Raw genomic sequence first — 22664 nt, forward strand, 5'->3', positions numbered from 1 at the left:
TCTACACGCTGTCGGGTGTGTGTGTGTGTGTGTGTGTGTGTGTGTGTGTCGTTATTGTGCGTGGTCATGATCCCGGAAAGTGCCAGGAGTTATGGACTGAAAAGGTGGCGCTTGATTGTTTGCACACCGTTTTTGTTGCGTTAAAGACGGACACCGATGTGTTTTAGGACTAGAGATGTGCTGGGAGGTCATGTTCAGTCTGATGATGTGAGTCAGTCAGCATTGCTGGATTTGTGTGTGAACCCGATGCTTTAATCAGAGCTCAGAGCTCTCACCGCACTGCAGGTACCGCAGACACCTGAGCTCATCATACAGTAAAGAGCAGTTGATTGGAAGGATAAAAATATCTGTTAAAAAAAATAAAATATGTATATATATATATATATATATATATATATATATATATGTGTGTGTGTGTGTGTGTGTGTGTGTGTTTTTTTGTTTTCCCGACAGATATCCTACTTCTACAAGAAACAGTTAATGCATTCTTCAGTACTGGTATACATACATATTTAGTATTGTATAATGCAGTTTAATAACTGGCCCGTGATTGGCTCTGACCTCAACCAACAGGGTCAGTGATTTGACACTCCTCATTAGCATACGCCCCGCCTACTTCTCCTTCACAAGAGGCGATGATGGCTGATCACACTGTATTCAGTTCAGACTGTTATGATGTTATGTTGTATGTTATGATATGATCAACACTGTGTGCACTTTTTATGGACGTATCTATCTGTTCAGCAATAACATGATCACGGCACTTTTGTTTTTTACTGTTTGACAGAAAAAGGCTTTAAATGTATTTATGTTTATTATTGGCACGTTGTCTTCTGTAAGGTCTATAAAAAAGCTGAACTGTTAAATTTTTTTATTTAATTTTTTTTTTTACATAGCTCTCGGGACAATTGCACCAAGAAGTGACTATTGCTTTATGTGTATTACTCATGTACGTGATCACGCTGGCTGATCACAGCAAGACTAACCGTAGTCTAATAGTCGTATCCATATGGAAACTACTCATATTCACTGCCTTTTTCTAAAAGCACATCAGATTGCAGATTTGCCTTCCGAAATCTCCCAAGTGGTCACGGCATGGCTGACTGAGCCTGAGGAGGCGTGCTGAGGTGTTTAGGGCTGTCAGCTGACAGCTGACCATCTGACTCCTATTTGAAAACAAATCCCCCTTTAACCAATCCCTGGACCCAATTAGTCACAGCTACGAAAGGATAATTAAACTAGCGTTCAATGTGTTGCTTGTATTATTTGACCAAGGTGTCTTCTGATCATATAGATGGATGCAATCAAATTGCATTAAGTTATAATTCCATAGATTGTCACCATCCTCACTGAATGTGTGTGTGTGTGTGTGTGTGTGTGTGTGTTGTGTGTGGAGAACATTGTTTGGGGGTTGGAGGGGGTGGGGGTTGTCTCAGTTCATAGTGAGCAGGAGGTAGCACTTAACCACCAGGTGAAAAATCTTTGGTGTGGCTGTTGCTTTGTGTCGGGGTGAACTGTTCACCCTTATTTAGAGAGTAGAGGTTGTTAGGGCACAGGTGAAGAATTTTTCAGATGGGAGACACTTCATTAGTGCAAGCTGGGAGTGCCACTTGAAGCTGTGTTTTTTTTTTTACACACCTCCACACCACCTGAACCATGACAGCTGTTTCAAACAGCTCCAATCCAGACAGCAAAACATTATAAATGATGGACGATGGTCTCACAGTGGCTACACAATATTAATGAAATGTTTCTTGATTGATGTAAGTACCTCAGGAGGTTGACCAGCTCTGAAGGAATATGTCCTCCTATAGGTTATTCTATAGTACTCTAGCAGAAGTTTTCTCTAGAATGGAGAAATAGGCTCATGGTGAATAGGCTCATGGTGAGGTAATGTTCATAAAAATGAAATAAAACCACTGTAAGCACCATGAAACCCTAAGCACAATTGCAAACTTATGGGAAAGTACTGGCTTTGTATTCAATCACCGCGCGTCTTGAATATATCAGCATTTCTGACAGGGCAGCCTTCCTGAGTCATGTGACCTGAAGGAAGGGAAAGCGTAACATGGAGGTGTTAACGGTCCGCAGTGCGACAGGTGTTTGCCGTTCATGGGCCAGGCCTCTCTTCTCCTCTCCTCACTGTTCCCCTCCACCTCCATGCTCACAGGAATACCACAGGGCAATCTGAAACCTCCCAGTTTGGGAGCACAGGAATGTGGCTGACCGGTATTAGCATGGTTAAGAAAATAAACAGGGCAGCGCTCCATGGGGTGTGCTGCTCTTTGTAGTGGCTTGGCAAAATGGAGGTTATGTTTCAAAGGAACTTGATGTTTTTTGTATAATTTGAGATGTTGTAAAGCCCCAAATTTACACTTCTGTTTTTGCACATGGGCACAACCTTTTCACACACACACCTACATACACACCACAATGTTAGCTGTAAAACAGATATTTAGTTTACTCTCGATTCCCTGAGAGAGAGGCGTAGTCCAACAGGTCCATCGTCGTAGGTGTGGTGGACTTTATTTTGCTAAAAAAACCAACAACATTTAATTACTTTCTCCACCTTTTAGCCATGAAGTATGTGAACATAAAGTAGAAAGAAAACTTTTCAGTTTATTTCTCCTTTTAACATGTGTTGGACAGAAAAAGTGTTCATTTTGGTGCAGTGAGAAATTTATAAATGCTGTTTGGCATTTGTGCTAGTGGTATTGTGAGAATGTGGACACATTGGAGAGAAGAGTACTGTAATTCAACTTTACCAAATTCATTTAGAAGAACTGTATACAGTGCTATATATACACAAAGCAGAGAACTTTGTGAGTTCTTGCTTGCCATTCTGTCAGAGTCGGTTGCAAGCAAGCTAGCTAACTCACTAACTGTAAACAGTAACAAACTGTGGCGAACAATAGTCCTCCTGATTAATTGTATACCATAGCACTTATTTTTTTAGGGCTGCACAATTAGGGATGTAACGATGCACTCTGAGCCGGTTGAAAATCGATGAAAATATGTGACGCTTCAAGTCGGTTGAGATTTTAAACGAATCGCGATACACGTTTTAAAGAGCGGGGGTGCTGAAGCTGTGTACTGTGACCTCGCTTTACAGGCGCGATAGCAGCGAACAAGTTGTAGCATTAGTAGCAAGCATGGCGGTGGAAAGTGTAGATGTTGATGTTGAGGATGCCCGTTCCTCATTCAAATCAGAGGTGAGGTGGCATTTTGGCATTCCTAATCTGAATTCCTAAGACTAAAAATGAACGCGGTGAGGTGGTTACAGACAAAAATACTGTGTGTAGATACTGCAAGACGATGTCAATATACACTAATAACACAACAAACATGATGCAGTATATAAACCGTCACCACAGTGCGAAGCTCTAGTCACCACCTTCTGCACGTAAAGAGCTCTTAATAGGCCAAACCACACTGGCCGGCAGATTTGCAGCCGTACTTGTGGCGACAAGGGCGAAAGCCACGGAGATCACAAGGTGCATCGGTGTTTTCATGGCAAAATATATGAGACCGTTTTCTGTTGTAGAAAATGTGGATATGCTGATATTTCTTTTTAAAAAAAATGTTTAAAAAAATCTGAGATAGGAAAGAGGACAGGCAAAAAGCCTTCACTTGTTTATATGAAGCGATTTCTTTTATTTGTATTCTTTATTTATTTGATTTGGGATTTGTTTTAAAATTTCAATTGAGTTTTGTTATTTGACATAACATATTTCAATTTCACAAAGAAATGTGCAGCATTTTGTCTGAGAAATAATAAAAGGATAATTTTTCATTTATAATGTGTCTTAAATGTCATTTTGTTAAAAAAAAATCGCATTGTGAAACCAGTATCGTGAGAAAATCGCATTGTGAAACCAGTATCGTGATTCGTATCGCATCGTGAGTTGAGTGAATCGTTACTTCGCTAAGCACAGTATATCTAAATGATCGAAATATTGCGAATGCACATACCGTATGCATATCGTATGCAAGGGCTTGTGATAACTTAATAATTGTGATGCTTAAATCTTTAAACAAGTTATCAAATTTTTCTTCAATATCCTGCAGCCCTGCTATTTTTATATTATTATTTGAAATTATAGTATTATATAAAATCTCATGCATGCGGGCTTCGTGCTTCCTTTATGTTGGATGTTCTGTGCTGCAATATGAAGGACCCTTCAACGTTCATCACAACAAAGCAACTGTGCTCTTGCTGTCATAAATTTTATTTTAGAGTCATACAAATTTATTCCGATTTTAGTTTATTCAAAATTTATTTGCACCAGAAGTCTGTGATGGAAAACTGATGATATCAGCCAATTCCTTTTAAATTAACAAAAGGCAATTTTCACCAGGCCTTAATACACAAGTCTTCACCTGGCTGTGAACAAATGCATGGTTTGGTTTAGTTTGAATTGTGCTGGGTGTCTTTTTGGGGCACATTACTGTGAGATGAATTGATGCTAAACATTTTAAAAGCCATCTGTTAACATTTAAAGATCTCCTCCCAGCATGCAAAGTTTAGAATCCTTTCATTTATCTGCTGTCTTTTAGGGACTTCCTCCTCAAGTCCAATTGAAATCGCTGAGTCAGGAGAAAAATCCACCAGCGCCCCATCCCCCTTACCTCAGCCTCTCTTCTCTTCATATTATTTTACTCTTTGTGTTTTTATTCTGATCCCTCTATATTTACCTCTCTAACTCTCTGACACAGTAGCAGGGAGATGTTGAGTGACCTTTGCCATGGGCGCCCATGCATTGCCTCGAGTATGACTTCACTTTCTCCCCCTGTGCCATTGTGAGGCGTCCAGCGTAACAAATTGGCTGTGTGTCAAAGCTCTGAGTGCACACACATACACACACACACACACACACACACACACACACACACACACACACATACACACACATTGAATTGATCTCAGTTTGGGCCAGGCTCTGTTTCTTCCCTACATGCCTTCTTCCCCATTCAGACCATCCCCTTTAGGGCAAGTTCTTCCCCCATGTGGAGGTCAGGTGGGGGAGGGACTGTAGGAGGTGAGGGGTCAGTTTTTTTGGAGGCCTGCTGAGGTGTCATTGAGGGGCTGTTGTAAACTGGCAGGCTAGCTCCTCTCACCCATCTTATGTTTTGCATAACAACATGGATGCCCTCTTGAGAAAGGCTAGAGTGTGAGAATGTGCAAAAGAGTGCACAGCACATTATTAAGAGTGTGTTGGACTGAGTTCAATTTTGTGTTTAGATGTTTGTGTATCACCACTTGTTTTAAGTCTGTTTAACGTATTAGAGAAGGAAATTGGCACCTTTGTTTTGTTAATTAGACTTGCTGGAAAGGCCAGAAAGGGAAATGGGTGACTCAAAGCAACCTTTTCTGCATTGCTTAAGGCAAAAAAAGGCTTCAAGCAATACACATAATGGTACAATAGAGCTTTAGATACTCAGAAGGATACAAACTTAGTATTAACATGCCATTAGGACAACGTATACGCTCCTCAAAACAAGAATTGTACTCTAGCTAGGTCTAATAACAGCCAGTACATTGCTTCCTTGGTTATGTATGTTAGGCCATCAGAAGTGATTTTGGAAGTAAATAGCACTCCAAGCTTGTCTGTGATTTTGCAAATGGAGATTAATGATTATCCCGATTATGCTCTCGTTGGTAGAGGGTACAGCAAACCCTGCAAGAAAAGAGCTTTATTTCTCTTTCTGCATTCCCCACTTGCTCCTCTACAAAAGGGTCCAAGTCTCATGAACCCCTTTGTAGCTGTGCATGGTTGTGCTTTATTGGCTGGTGTGTGTGTGTGTGTGTGTGTGTGTGTGTGTGTGTGTGGGTGTTTGTGTGAGTGCGTGTGTGAGAATGCTTAAGTGAGCTATTGTGTATTAAGGCTTTAGAGGGGAGGAGAGAAAGGGGTTTTGCTACCTATGCAGTGGACCACTATGGCCATAGAGAGGGCTCCACGGCGGAAGAAAAGGCCCATTGAAAGAGTGTGGAGAGGGGAGGAACGCTCTTTCTCCCTCTGCCTGTGGGAAACTACGGCCCATGCCGGGACTCCCATTTGCATACGTCCCATTCTTCACAGCGAGGGAGGCTGGTATATGGAGGCATCACTGTGTCAGTGTGTGTGCATGCACATGTGTCTATCTATTATGCATGTAGGCTGTTCTTCAGTTTCTGCCTTTGAATGTATCTTTGAATCATTATTGGTTAATAAACCACATTTATGTCCTTTTCCATCAGTTCTGGTGCCAGAGTTGGTCCACAGAATCAGCAATTTTTTTAAGAACCGTTCTGAATTTCCATTGTTTTAAGGGCTAACTAAAGCTTACATAATCAGATGTGGGTGTTTCTAAATCTAAGGTGTAAAAGTAACAATGTGAAGGCTTTCACAGGTACTCTGGCTTTGACACTTGCTTTACCATTCGATGTCTAAGTACACAGCAAAAAGTCATCATCATAGCAACAGTGATTATGCATAAGAAAACATGCATGTGTTTATTGTTTGTAGCTTTTTATTCAGAATGGTAGCTACTTGGAAAATGTTCAAGTGCACCTATTATGGTTTTGAAACGTGCCTAATTTTGTTTTAAAGTTCTCACACAAGATATTTACATGCATACAAGGTCAAAAATCATTTTAATGTTCCCATAATTTAAACTGCAGCATTACCTTTTTTTCCCCCAGTGTCACAAACGACTCCTTAAATGATCCGTTCTAAAGGATTCATTCTAAACTCCTCCTTTCAGAGAGCATACTCTGCTCTGATTGGTCAGATGTCCCAGTCTGCTGTGATTGGTCTACCGCTGTCAACGTGTGTTGAAAAGGAAACGCCCACTACCGTAACGAGTTTCAGCTCCGTCTGTTCGTGAGCAGCCGATGAAGACCAGAGGCGAGTTTTTTCTTACAAACCTACGTAGGTTAGTACAGGAAGTAAGTCCGGAATTACTAACGACTTGTTTCAGCCGTTCAGAATCGCTTCCTTCTTTTGGGAGTCAGTAACCCCATTTGTCGTGCGCTTTGATTTTTTAAACTTTGCAGAATTTTTATATTCACAAACAGCCATATAACACACTACGTGAAATGTAATATTAAAAAAAAAACATAATAGGTGCACTTTAACATTAATTAGCATTGTAGTTCCCATTTCCTGTTTGTTCCAGTTTGCGAGTAAATTAATTGTTTCCTTGATGAACCCCTGATGTCTTATTGGCAGTGTATTATTTTCCTTTTTTTCAGCTCTAATCTTTAATATTCTTACACTTTTCATGTCTTCCATGATATTCACGTCGCAGTGATGTGAAATTCTTCCACCGTGAGCCATGGCTGCTTTGGGAGAATATCCTAAAAACAAGCACATACTGTATAGCTGCTGAAGTACGTGTAGGCTAGATCTGTGCTCCATTGAAACAGAGGTTAAACAGATGGCTGTACTTAAGTTCTCAAATATCTTTGTCGTTTCTTAAACTCAGTTAAATCCCAAATGAATGTTCGAACACGTTAACCAATGAATTTCTCTCACACTTCATGTCTGTTTGTATTAAATAAATCAAACCCTTAAACCAACTTTTAACTTTCCACTTTTGTTTTGGAGGTCTTTTTTATGGGGTATGCCTGGCTATAAAAAAAGGATTTTCAGTCATTATTTTGTTGTAATCATGTTTCTGTTTCTACCACACTGCTGTGCTTATTCCATATTGCACTGCACTGACTCCAGCAGGGCTTGACTGTGATTGGGCGTGACTCATGAAAATACCCGTGCAATATGAAACAATCTGACTGCTTCTCAATTGCCAAAAGCTGAGAAATTTCCTCTGTCCTTCGTGAAGACGATCCTTGATACAGCCTGAATTAAGGGCGGGGCTACACCTAGCAGGCAGAGTAACACACAGTACTTGACCTGCAGTGTAGGATAGTTTCAAACACACCCTGAAACTCTGGGTGATATTATTTTTAAGCGCAGCAAACAACCAGCACTCTGTGGCTTGAAGTGAACCGATTTTACTGCCTCCGTACTGAGGAGGAAATGAAAAGAGTTTGAGATATAGTGCTGGTATCAAAACCAGCACCTTGTCAGTGGAAAAGGGCTCTCTGATAAGTGTACACACACAGTCACAAGGCACAGCACTGCCCAGCTGCCACTGTTGGGCCCTTGAGCAAGGCCCTTAACCCTCAACTGCTCAGATGTATGAAAGAAAGAAATATAAGTCGCTCCGGATAAGGGCATCTGCCACATGCCTTAAATGTAAATGTAAATGGATTAGTTGTAGTCACAACTATTACACTACATTATCGTCACTCCTGTTTTGTGTGTGTGTGTGTGTGTGTGAGAGAGAGAGAGAGTGAGAGAGAGAGTGAAATAGAGTGATGACGCTGTTCGACTCACACTTGATTCAGCTGTCAGTGTGAGTCATATAGACAGGTGTGAGAGGTACATTACCTCATCTAATACAATCCACCATCCTTCTGGACCTGTGTGTGTGTATGCACAAGCAGCCAAGGTCGAAGGGTCAGTGCCACACCACACAGGAAATTAAGACTTCACTCCCCTCCCTCTTTTCTCCCTCCCTCTCTGTCTTAGGGACGATATTAAGTTTGTGTGTGTACACCTGTCTAAACGACTCTTTGGTTGACAGCTTAAGTGGTATGCTCTGAGGAGAAGGGTCCGTGTGTGTGTGTGTGTGTGTGTGTGTGTATTTGTGCATACACCTGTTGCATTTTTTTTTAGTACACCTGAGAGAATTGGTAATTGCCCTTTGTGTGGGGTAATTTAGTGAATGTCTGTTTTGCTGATGCACTCACTGTTTTTAATATGTTCCTAGTGACTGAGCTTCAGTGCTCTGCTACTCCCTATAGGACTTACCTTCAGAACACATGGACTGCTGGTCCACACTAACTCCACACCAAGTCCTATCCACAAGGCGGCCATTTTGGCTACGTCTGTCAGCAGTTATTTTTAGTCATACAACACCAGTCCTGTCTACTTCAGTAACCTGAAGCAGCCATTTGAAATCAGGGGGAAAATAATTACAGAAATAATTTGTGGTATTTGGCTGAAGTAACAACAACAAACAAACTTAAAATTAAATAAATAAACGTGTTTTCCCCCCACATTTTTTCAGTGATCATTAAGATCAGAGGTTTTCTACTCTACTCTACTCTTTCTACCGAATATCCATCTACTTCAAGGTGTAAGCTGAAGCTAAACCTGGGTAATATTAGCTAAATTAACCAGTGTTCTGCCTTTAAACACACTATTTGTTATTTAAGAGCCAGCTTAAAGTATACATAGCCAGTTCTTTTTCACATATATCATTTATCATTTATATTATCTCTAGAATACCTAGTTATTTAGGCAGGTTAAGAGTGAAGTCTGACAATTGCTTTGACATAAAGAAAACCATTCAGGACCATCACAGACATGATGATATCCTAGGTGTTAGTAGCTAAAGTATTAGCTAGCATGATGCCTTTAATATGTGGTGAGGTTTGCAAGCTGGAGCTAATTCATTCCACATTATGGCTGTTACAGTTTAAGTTCACCCCAGTTCATGAATATCCATCTAAACAGAAGTCTAACTGAATGTTTAAATTTAAATACGCCCTTTAAATACGCAATATGGTATAGTACTGTATAGCTAGCTTAAGGGTAATTATATACACCTGTAGCTAATCCACAATGAACCGTTTATCCTTTGCCTTATCTCTATAATATCTAGTTGTCTAGGCAGGTTAAGAGTGATGAAGTCAACTCAAACACATGTACAACTCAAACACACCTCACACCCAACAAAGCATCTGTCTCATTTTGATTAAAGGGTGGGATTACACTACAGCATCATGTCTTTTCTCCTGATAGTGACTCTGTCCGCATCATAACATTCTTTTTTAGTATACACTGTTGTGTTTCTCTCTACCATCTTCCTTCTCACTCTCTCGACATATAATAATAATAATAATAATAATAATAATAATAATATCAGTGAAGTGGTGAATGAAAGACTTGCCATCTTGTCCTCAGCACACTTATCACTGCTCGGCATGTTGCCTCTTATCTGAACCGAAACATTTTTTTGTTACATTTTTATGCTTTTTGTAACACAAAACGCAGAAATAAAATACACTGCAAGCATTTAGAAGGTTATAATATGAAATGCAGCATGATAAATGTGGCATGTAGTGGTATTGGTTCCAGGCGCTGTTGTGCTGTGTGAATACACTGCTTATGGAGGGATGGAGGTGAGCGATACACTGATAAATCAGAGTGATGTATGAAATGCCAGTGGAGCTGCAGAGCAGGTCCTGTTTCTCTGTTTCTCTCCCCACTCTGGACTTCTTATGTTTTGTCTTGAAATTAAAAGGACATAATTGTTTAATAACCTTTTCACTATCAGAGACCCCCAGAGTTTGTGTTTGTGTGTGTGTGTGTGTGTGTGTGTGTGTGTGTGTGTGTTTGTGTGTGTGTGTGTGTTTCAATCTAAACCCCCAGAGACATGAGTGTGTGAGTAAAATCTTAGGTCATGCTTGTGATGCAGAGGATGCAGACGGACCTCGCTGTGGAAGAATCACTTAGTCACTGTGTGTGAGCGAGCGTGCATGTGTGAGTTAGTCATAGTGAGAGGCTAGATGCTACACTGAATGTCAGGAGCAGTAAATGTCTTAAGAGGCTTGGTGAGGACAAAATGCTGAGTAGGCATATACTGTACAAGCACTGATGCTAGAAAATGAGGAGAATAAGGAATAGAAAACGTCTTTCAGATTAGAGTTGGTCATTCAGGCATGGAGCCAAAGTACTGCTATCGAATGTATCACATTCTCCTACATGTTGTACCACCACCTAATGTATGCAAAATAAACACAGCTCATTTCAGGCACTGAAAGAAAACTTTTAAACTTGATCAATGTTATTAACTTGTTCATATACTTTTCTTATGCTTCCTGTAGTGAAAGTGGAAAATTTCACAGATGTAAAATACATAAAGGGACAGATGTGTTCTCCTAGGGGGCATGGTGGCTTAGTGGTTAGCATGTTTGCCTCGCACCTCTGGGGCTGGGGGCTCGATTCCCACCTCCGCCCTGCCCTGTGTGCATGGAGTTTGCACTCTCGTTTCCTCCTCCTGTCCAAAGACATGTGTAGTAGGCAGATTGGCATCTCTACATTGTCAGTTGTGTGAGTGTGTGAGCGATTGTGCCCTGCTTGGTTTGGCACCCCGTCCAGGGTGTCCCCCAGCTTGTGCTGGAAGTTCCCTGGGATAGGATCCAGGCTCCCTGCAACCCTGTGTAGGATAAGCCATACAGAAAATGGATGGATGGATATATTTTCCTAAACAGAGGTGATGGGAACACAGCCTAGATGTTGCTTAGATTTCCAACCATCTTCTATTCCACTTATCCTTCAGGGTCACAGGGAACCTGGAGCCTATCCCAGGGAGCATCGGGCACAAGGCGGGGTACACCCTGAACAGATTCACATACCCATTCATACACTACAGACATTTTGGACATGTCAATCAGCCTTCCATGCATGTCTTTGGACTGGGGGAGGAAACCGGAGCACGCGGAGGAAACGCCCGCACACACAGGACAAAGGCGGGTTGCTTAGATTTCATTTGATATAATACAGTCTAGATGTGTGCATAGGTACAGGCCAAGAGACTTCTCTCCTCTTGGATTGTAGTCATTTGTTGATCTTCTTTTATTATAGACTAATTGGATTAGATCACAAACGATTATTGCTTTATTCCTTCCTTCCCTTCTTCATCCATTCATGTATCAGTCTAATCATAGACAGGTGGAGCATCCTGTAATTTGCTCTTTTTTCCGATGCAACCCGACAAGAAATTCCACAGCAAAGTGAATTATTCATGAATGTGGCTGTGTGTGTGTGTTTATGGTGTGTTGGCTTTGTGCCTGTCACATGATGATGAATGTGTTTGGGAGGTGTTTAGTAAATTGTTTGTTCGTGCTATAGCGCTCCATATGTTAGATCTGTTGCCCACCAACTCCCTCTGATGTCATGTGCTAAATAGCACGCCAAGAATTTCTCACCTACACCGTTAGTAATTATCTCAGAGTCCGACGGGACCCTGACTGTGAAAAAAATGCAGATTTCAGTCACAGCAACTCACAAACATGTTTTACAGTCAAGGAGAGATTAGGTAAAGCCCCCGGTATTTCTTATGCGTTTCTTGCTTACTCTTTCAGCGATACTTTTGAGTCTTCCTCATTATTTCTCTCTCTCTCTCTCTCTCTCTCTCTCTCTCTCTCTCTATGTACCTGGTACCTGTTGGTGCTAGAGACTCCCTCCTGTTAGTCTGACTAATGAGTATACCTGCTGACCATGTGTTTGCAAAACACATTATTTGGCCTTGCCAGGTTTACTCTGTGAGTTACTGGACTTGGGTCGGGCACAGGTTGCAGATCACAGGTCACAGGTGTCTATTGTAAAAAAAATTAAAAAATTGAAAAAAATCAACACAATGAATCTAGTTTGCTACATGTGCCCTATCACGATACTCACCCTTCTGTACTACATCACTCTTTAATCTGATAATATAATCAATGGTATTTCTTTGTCCAGTGAATTTGGAGTGATTAAGGGCTGCTAGTACTCCAGATTAGGATGTTTATCATTACCAGTATACAAACTGTACCAGTATTAATAGTATTAAAGTTCACTTCATTCTTTTCTCATTGTGAGTCACTGTGATTGCTGAGTGGATCACATGAATAGGCTAAAGTCCTAAGCTGGGCTGTGGACTCAGGTGTTTGCATTTAAAATAAACCCTGGCCTTGCTGTGTTCACCTGTGTGCTGCTGTTTACCTGGTTACGACATCAGGAGGAAGTGCTGACTGATCTTCAGATCAAACACAGCGAAACAAAGGTCAAAAATGTGCATCGTGAATGAGAATAATTCACCTCCACACAAAAAAAACAAGCTCGGTATCACAGTTCCTTAGTTTTAATATACAGTGCCCTTTAGAATTATTGTCACTCTTCATGAAAATGAGCGAAAGTAGATATACAGTATAAAAACATTTACACATGTAGTCAAATAAACAAACACATAATATATACCATTATTTTACTATTATTAGTATTATTACTACTACTATTATTTAGTAGCTTTAATGAGAATGACTCTTGTATTGAACAAATAAATCATTTCACTCTATTAATTTTATTTATTTTTATGCTTCGGTGCATTAGAATAACCTCCGCCCCAGCTACCAACATCCACCCCACCACCCCCACCAACAACAGACAATATTCTGATGCTGGCCAAAGTTACATTCCTCACTTGTGTAACATTTATTTACTATTCGTTTCACTGTAACTACTGAAGATAACTAGTAACTGCTGAAAAAGAATAACCGAATAATTGGTGCTTTAAGGAGTTAAAGGCAGCCAACTAAGTCATCTGTGGGATCACAGAGAGGGTCAGAGGCAAACGCAAAGTCGTTTTATTGTGGTGAAATACAGATAATGAAAACATTTGCAACAGAAACCAACCACGAAACACTAGAAACAGAAGTATAGGTGCAATTTGCAAGTAAACACCAACAAGACGTATTATACTGTATATAAACATGTCATTTGATCATGACCTCGGTTTTGGCCTTTTTGCGTTCTCAAATAACTTTGACTATTTGTGTTTTCAAATAATCCATTTGTCCTTCATCACCGTGAAACAAAACCAGGAAGTGGTCAGTACAGATTACCTACCCAGGATGCACAGCCTCAAGATTCTGGCCATAGAAAAAACAAGGAAGTGTGTATCCTGATCACTGTGATCATACGCTATCCACGATTTCAACCTGTATACTACTTAGCTTAATGAAGAAAACAGGAGAGCACCAGGAAGGTCTGGACGAGCCACAACAGACAACTCTTTTCCTTTATAAAACCCTTGCAACATGGCAATCATACTTTTTATACATTTCTGACCCATATAGCAGATTTCATAAGCATTTAAAGCAATAAACTGTTCTAAAAATACATGTTTACATGTATAACAGGGGGTCCTGTGGTTCTGCGCATAATACTAACTGCCTCTAATTAGCTTTTATTTTTTTGTTTGCATCATTGTTTGGAAAAGTCTGCGCAGTAAAAAAGACAAGCCTGTCTACTTTCAGCTGCATCACGTACTGTAACCGTTGCTCTGGGTACATGAACATTTCCCCAACACCTTCACAATGCTTTTCACAGTGCTTTCACAACACAGCTTTAATGTTCTTAGTCTCCTTCAACCTCCTCACAATGGCGTCTCAGTCCTCCCCTGCCGTTCGCAGCCTCCCTGAACAAATGCGCTCTGCTTTTTCAATATTCCTTTAATGTTCTCGGTCCTCCCCGAACGCTCAGGCAACATTATCAAAATGCTTTCTGAACGTTTCCCCACCGCACTCCCAAGCACGGGCAGCTGCCTCTTGTGTCTCAGTCCAACTACAGCAGGTGCTGCGGGCTCGCAGGAATTCCGCTACACAACTCATAAATAACAACCTGACAAAAGAGAGAGAGAAGAGCTAAGGTACCTCTTGATACTGTAAGAGGTTGGAAAAACGTATGCAGACATAACGTGTTGCATTTCTTTTACACAACAGAACCACAGGGAAAGAGAAAGAAAGAAAGTCTCAGGTGGAGGGAGAATAGGAAATGAAGGAACACATAAGATCAAGTAGAGATCACAGATTTCTGATGGTTCTGCTGCTGTAGAGTTGCCGTGAGACTGTGTTTGGACGTGGTGTTGGACACTGCCATTTTAGACCCTGCTATTACTAGATGGAGCAGCCATGTGCATGTAGCCTTCATAATACTTACAGGAAATGCTTTTAAATATTCATGCCTTCACAAGCCAGTTTTAGAACAACACAGGATTAAACAATTTATGATCAGATTTTTTTCTTCTGTCCATTTAATGTGTCATACTCTTAAACTTAAAGCTTTTATGTTTTTATGTAGGCATTGCTTTTATATATGCTTTTAGGTTCAGCATTAAGTGATACAGCAGAGGTCATGAAATGAGACTTTAAAAGCCAAATGAACACGTTTGACTAATGGATCTATAAGAGAGAACCTGGACACTCTAAAATTCTGCTTAAAATGGTGAATGAAAATAAATGCAATGGAAAGCATTATTCCACTCTCTCTTTCTTCTAGAGCAAAGATAATGGGGTGAGTGTGTTAACTGTGATGTTAACCTCATTAGCAGTGAGATTGAATGAAAGTAAACCATTAATGTCCCATCAGCCAATCACTGTCTATCCTGTATATAACTTCCGGCGTGATAGGTTTTTAAGTTTGTTAGCAATGTAAACTGTATTCAGTTCAAATCGTTCAGCATGCCACGGATAAACATGTCATTTGTCTCAATGTTGACCCAAATGGAAAACTGTGTCCGTTCTGGAATAGTATGTATTTTAGTTCTCAAAACATGTCCTTCGTGTCATATAGACAAAACCAGGAAGTGGTCAAGAGAGATTACCTACCCAGGATGCACAGCCTCAAGACTTTTCCCCTAAAAAAAACAAGGAAGTGTGTATCCTGATAAGTGTGGGTGCACTCTAGTAAAGATTTCACCCGCTACACCTCTTAGCTTGATTTGCGATTTTTAGACTTAACAAAGATAAAAGTAATAATACCTTAACGTAACATGATTGTAAAATCAAAACTAACCTTACACAAAATACTCCCACTTTTGCTAAGATGACCTCTTTCTGTCTTTCTCAACTACACACATACACACACGCACACGTGCACCCACCCACACACACATATATACACAGACACACACAGAAACATGGCTCCGGTGCGTCTCAGTGTGAATCATTATGCGTTTCCGTTTCATCACATTCCACTCACAAAAGTGTTGCAGCTCTTGCTCTTGTATCGACACCACCTGCATGCCAAGCAGCCTCCGTCCCCTTTGTGCTGCATTCAGTGACTGGCCTCATTCATACTAGGACTTAAATAAGCCCTGTTCATGACCACTGAAAGCCTGGCCCTGGCCATTCTACTGCTCAGTGGGCCTGTGCCAGGCCGTCGCTGCGCTCCTGCCTGGCATCCGCTAGCCTAGGTTGGCAATGCCAGCGCAGGTCACACGGGATTACTGACTCACACTCACTGAATCTTGATTCCATTAAAGGAACACTTCACCCAAAATGGTAGAGTTGCTGAGAAAGAATAGAAGTTGGCTGGGGGAGTCAGTTATCAGTATGTCACATTACAAAGGCATAGAAACAATAAGGCAAGAAAAAACATAACATTGGCAATGTCTAATCTGTGCCATTACCTATCTCTGGGCTGGTTCCCTGAAGAATACATATTTCTTATCTATAATATTATCTACAGGGTGTTCCAAAGTCTCCATACACAGGGGAGTATGTTTTCCAGCACCACGTCGGATGTGTCTTCGTCAGTGGATGTTGGTGGACGCCCACTCCTCAGTCGGTCCGCAACACTTCCAGTCTTTTTGAATTTGTTAATAAGTTTTTCAGCAGTGTCGTGTGTGATGTGCTCGCTGTGTTTCCTGTTAAAGTTCATCACAACCTTGCGACAGCTCCTGATCCAGCCATGAGAATGATTTCAGTATGTTCTTCTTTTGTCAAAGGCGTTCTTAAGAAATATGTATAATATGAACCCCACTGACAAGCACTCATACACTTTACTGCTTTTGATAGCTAAGAACAAAGTCAAGTTTAAGATTCAGTATTTTAAAGTATTTCACAAAAAAATACTTTGTATTTTATTTTACATGTGAATCTTTGTGATATTATTTATCTGAGGGTTGAGTCATACTTTGACATACAGTATACTTACTGAGCTGTTGCAAAAAACTGGGACTCTGATTCAGGAGTCATCTTATTTTAGTTCATCTTGATAGGCAAGCTTGCTGACTTCCTGTAGTTAATGTGCCTGCTCCGTTAATTTGGGAGGGACAGAGACAGAGAGGGAGTGGCTGAAAGGAAGAGCAGAGATGAAAACCGGATAAATAGATGGAGGGGGAGGGAAGAGACAAGAGCAAGGAAGAATCAGAGAGGTGGAATGAAACCATACAGGGTAAATGCTCCCATGAGATAACCGTGTGAGACTCACATGGTTTTGTGTGTGTGTGTGTGTGTGTGTGTGTGTGTGTGTGTGTGTGTTGGAATTGATCTGTGCATGCATTCCTGACCTCCACCTGGATTCTGACCTGAATATGAGCTCAACGTGTATCTCTTCATGTGTAGGCGACAGAAATCTTGTGAAAAGATATTTTGAAAAAAAAAAAGAAATCACATTGCTTCTAGATACAACACATCCCTTTTCAGATGTTATAAAACCACAGGCTGAGTGCTAACAAAACTACATGATGAAAACAGAGGGGAATTGGAACAACAAGAAGAAAGGGAATGATGTAGGACAGCTTTGGCTCAGGAGGATATGGGTAGGCTTTTAACTTCAGAAGGCTTTTTCCTTCAGTCTGTGATTTACCCCTTTACTCTTTGCTGTATTTCTGTGGCGTTACAATGAAAATCACCCTTTTCCCCCCAAACACATCACCACGTTTCTGCCCTGTTCAGCACACCTTACAATAACTCCAACGGAAAGCAAACTCGCCCATCTCACGGATGGAAAATTGAACAGTCGACAATTAGATTTCACCGGCCTCAAAACCTGATATTCCCGGAATAATGAGACTGATTAGCGATGCCGTTAGCCAAATTGAAATCTCTGCAGAGAACGAAGGGTCTCAGTCTGAGGAAAGCAAGAGGGCCAGAGGCCAGTCCACCTTTCATTTAGCCTGCAGTGCAGCCTGTGTATCCTGTGTTTGAGCTATCATTTAGAGCTAAACTGCCTTGCTCTCGTAATCAAATCACTGCCTAATAAATCTATTAAATCAAGGAGAATGTCTTTGGCCGCAGAGATGCTGACCACGTCTAGACTTTTCTGGACGATGTTGTAATGGTGAACCAGAGGAATTTTCTATCAGTCTTTGATCTTTTACTTAAAGATCACCTGAAATCAAAACTGACTTGTTTAATCTTGTTAGTTCATGGTCACATTTTACACAGTTCATCAATATCACTCATTAAAAAGACTCTTCAGTTCTTCATACTCACTCACTTCCAGTAACCGCTTTATCCTGGTCAGTGGGAACACTGGGCGTGAGGTGGGAATAAATCCTGGATGGGATGCCAGTCCATCACAGGGCACCATGCATATACCTAGGGGCAATTTTAGCATAGCCACTCAGGAAACTGGAGAACCCAGAAGAAACCACACAGGGACAATATGGACAGAAACTCCATACAGACAGTAATTTGAGTTTAGGATTGAACCAGGGACTCTGGAGCTGTGTGGCAGCAATGCTACCCACTACACCACCATGCCTGTGCCACTTATCCTACACAGGGTCATGGGGGAGCCTGGAGCCTATTCCAGGGAACTTGGGATACGAGGCGGGGGACACCCTGGACGGGGTGCCAACCCATCGCAGGACACAATCACAAACACATTCACACACCACAGAAAATTTGGAAGTGCCAATCAGCTTACATTGCATGTGTTTGGACTGGTGGTAGGAAACCGGAGTACCCGGAGGAAACCCCCGAAGCATGGGGAGATCATGGAAATTCCACGCACACAGGGCAGAGGCGAGACTCAAACCCCTTACACCCAGAAGTGTGAGGCAAACATGCTAACCACTAAGCCACCTAGGAGAATACATCTGTCCTTTAATGCCTCCTGCCTCTACATGTCTTCTGACTTTTTGATCTGCAGATTAAAATGTATTCATTAAAAACATCATTAGCCAATAAGATTAAATGTAGGCCAATATTTGAATTGTGTTTGTATGGTCTGAATAGTCTGAATCAATGTTTGTTTTGGAATACAAACTTTACACAACTGAATCAAATAATAAAACTAAAGTAGTACATAATTTCCGAATGAATATCTCATTTTACTGGAAATAAATCATGTTATAGAATAAAAATGCGTTCATTCCATTTCCCGTCAAAGATTTTGAACATAGTGGATAGCAGGTGATATTAAACTGTAATGATGAGCAAAGAGTAAACTGATCACCGTGTCCAGGGTGTACCCCGCCTTGTGCCCGATGTTCCCTGGGATAGGCTCCAGGTTCCCCCGTGACCCTGAAGACGGAGTAAGCGGTAGAAAATGGATGGATGGATGGCGTAAACTGATCAGAGTTGTAACAGTTATGTGAGGCATTTGCAGCTCTGATATTATATATTATGGAGGGGGTTCAGTGGACTTCACTGACATGCTTTATAGGCCTATTTGTTCAAAATACAGTATGTTGGTCAAAAATGTAAGATTTGATCCAAGGTGGGTATTATACACAGCAGGTCTGCTTCTCGGGTTTGCTTTTGTGTTTTTAGCGATACCTGATCATCACAGCATCAACGCAGACTTGACCATGTCAGCAGGGAACATTGTAGGATTCCATATAGGCATCAACTCAGACTATCATGTTGATCTTGTGATCTGTCCGGTCATTAATTCATAAACACACAGGATTAAAGGCTGCTAGCCGGCTCAGACTTAGACCAGGGGATTAGTAGAATGTGACGGCTTTATTGCTTGCTTGCTTGCTTGTACACATACCTGAAGCATACACGGTTAATCTCCTCTACTGAGGTTTACCTTCCTGAGTATGCATCTGTGCATACAGAAACTCGGACTTTCCCCAACACACAAGTGCTGTAGTGTAAAACGCACATACTCGCTAGGGTTTAACATGTGCGCTTCAGAACTAGCTCACCTTAAAACCACAGCTCTTCTGTCACACGGTTTGATCAGGAAGCATAATAATGGCTGTGATCATGCTGACTCAATCGGAGCGCAAGTGCTGGCCCCGCTTCTCTGAAACCTACGTCAGTGAGCTCGTCTGTGTGCGCTACTGGAGATGTATAAAGCCAATACCTTGCATTGAATGTGTTAGCCGAGCTGTTTTGGAATGAATGGAAATTGAGTGCGCTAAAACACCAACGTGACAATTATCTAATCTGACTTACCAAACACACTATCAGAATTCATATGCCACTTTCACTTAAAGCTAAGATTGTGTGTGAGAAGAGAAAACTGCTACTGAAGCCGAGGTGCCGCTGCTTTGTCCTGTGCAGTACCAGTAGAGATGTGATTGGCCTGAACCAGCACCCAGCAGCTGTGTGATTAGCATGATTGTGCGTTTCTTGAAGACTAATATAGCACAGCAGACTGACCCAAAAAGAGCTAAGAGGTAGCTTAGCAGCTTAGCTTTGTGTGTGTGTGTGTGTGTGTGTGTGTGTGTGTGTGTGTGTGTGTGTGTGTATAAATTTGTGATAGATCTTTTCAGGAGCAGAATGTTGTCTTTTGGTGGTTTTGCCTAGGTCTAGATAATGTATGATGGCATTGTACTTCAGATATTGCGATCAATTACATCAAAGCTCACTCTTCTGAAAGTAGTTTAGGACACAGTTACAAGGATCGGATGCTTAAATGTACTGGTTTGTAATATTCCTTGTTTTTTTTTGTTTGCTTGTTGAATAAATGATCAATCTAACAAATGCAGTGTTACAGTAGTAGCACATGGTTAGAAAACCTGAATACCATGATAAATATCCTGTATTATAAAGTATAATAAAGTATCATGATATGATTTTTTATCGACAAAGATGTTTTCCTCCTGATTATTATTTTATACCGTCCTTATTTCATTCACCTACAGACAGTTCACACACACACACACACACACACAGAGAGTGAAACAGTCATTGTGTCTAGGACATGGCACAGGAGATCAGGGTTGTCGTGGAAACAGGGCTTTATTGATTAAATGGTTATCACTCAGCTCATATGCTTCAGAGGTGATAGTCTCCCTTCCGCTCACATATGTACAGTAGGGACTCTAACACGTCCAAGTGTGTGTTTTGTGTCCCACAGCTCCCAACCAACAGGAATGATGGAACACGATTTTCAGGACGTCGAGCAGCTACACTGCTACTCATAGGTTTATTCACTGCATCACATTATCAGTCAGGCTGCCTTCCTGAATTTCTGTAATCATATGATTCATTTCATGAATAGATAATCCTCTGATTATTGTCTGGAGGGACCAGATCAGGTTTGCAGAGAGACCGCGGGTTCTTTTTACTTGGAAAAATCATTTTCTGTGTGGCGTCTGTGTGAAGTACTTCTCTTACATTACTCTTGTTTTTTTATTTCCTGAGGAGAGTGAAACATGGTTTTGATTGTGGTTTTAGGCAGCAAGCGTCATGACTTAAATGTACACTCAGCGATTTTGCTGGAAGTCAGCCGAAGCTGCCGGTTTTGTAACTTAAACCCCAAACAAATACAGCCTTTCCCTACAGCAGTCTCTCGAAAACCAAACCTTGAAACACATGCATGTGTGCTGCCAAAGCTACAACGCCAGAATACTAGTGCAAAAGCTTTCTGCACTGAACCGCATGCAGAGATGACTCCTTTTCTTGATCAGTCATCCACGTCATGCTTTTTCTCCCAGAATGATGTCATATATTGTACAAGTAGTTGGTGTGTGATCATCCGTTAATCAAGTCATCACAAGTCATCATCCATTAATACTCAGTAAGAGGCTTTATCATGGTCACGATTGCAGTGGATACAGAGCCTTTTCCAGGAAACTGTACTTGAGCTGGAAAAGCACTTTGGGTTGATGTATACATGTGGTCATATTCTTTAAACGATCTTGTGCTGTTCTGGCTTCAGCAACTTTAGGTGTTCGCACTGCACTGCACTGTTAGTTATTACCCTAGGTGTCTGCTAGGAAGACGCTTTTGGTGCATGTGAGAAAGAGATCATTAGGTGTGTGGACAGGTCGCCCCTGAGGGATGGAGGCTAGTCACTCGGATGCATGCGGGAATTTTTCGGATGTCCAATTAACCACAAACACCTCTGGTACAACCTGTGTATTTGTCAGAATGTCAACATGTCAGGTTTTTAAAAAAAAAAATATATATATATATATATATATATATATATATATATATATATATATATATATATATATATATATATATATATATATATATATGGGAATGACAGTTATACAACTCCACTGTACAGTATTACAACTGACAGAACACTTGCTGTATGCTGTGTGTAATGTGTGTGTGTGTGTGTGTGTCCCTCTCAGTAGACCCAGAGGAGAGTAAGACTTTGTGGAATGTAAATACAGACGCTACATAAACTCCTTATGGGGAGGGATGTATGTTGTGTGTATACATGAGTTTTTTCACCCATAATTCTTCTGAGACGTTCCCTCTGCTCAGGGAAAACGGCAATCATTGGCCTGACACATCTAACAGAGTGTGAAAAGGCTCTACTGTTTGAATGCATGTCAATAAAGGGAATGCCTTAAGCACTCTGAACAAACTACATAGTTTGTTATATAATAGGCTGACTGACTTCACCATGTCCATTTTGTAGGCAAGCCATGAAATGTGTCCTACAAAACAACACGAGCTGTGGGAGATGAATGAAGCTAGGAAGTGATAGCGGAGGTTGCTTGAGACAGTTAAGAGTTATTTATGGCTCTGTGCCAGTGTCTGAGATACCAAATTATAAACATAGTATGTAAAATAAGTGTGTGATTATCCATCCAACCATTTTCCATACCGCTTATCCTACACAGGGGCGCAGAGAGCC

The 22664-nt window shown here is 41.0% G+C and overlaps 1 protein-coding gene across 2 annotated transcripts in view; it reads left to right on the top strand.

Moving 5' to 3' along the window:
* The window catches only part of zeb1b (zinc finger E-box binding homeobox 1b), a 69788-nt gene that overhangs the window by 2081 nt on the left and 45043 nt on the right, over positions 1 to 22664 (top strand). The gene's annotated exons all lie outside the window — the stretch shown is intronic.

This window comes from Ictalurus punctatus, chromosome 13 (assembly GCF_001660625.3).
Source record: "Ictalurus punctatus breed USDA103 chromosome 13, Coco_2.0, whole genome shotgun sequence".
Classification (NCBI taxonomy): domain Eukaryota; kingdom Metazoa; phylum Chordata; class Actinopteri; order Siluriformes; family Ictaluridae; genus Ictalurus; species Ictalurus punctatus.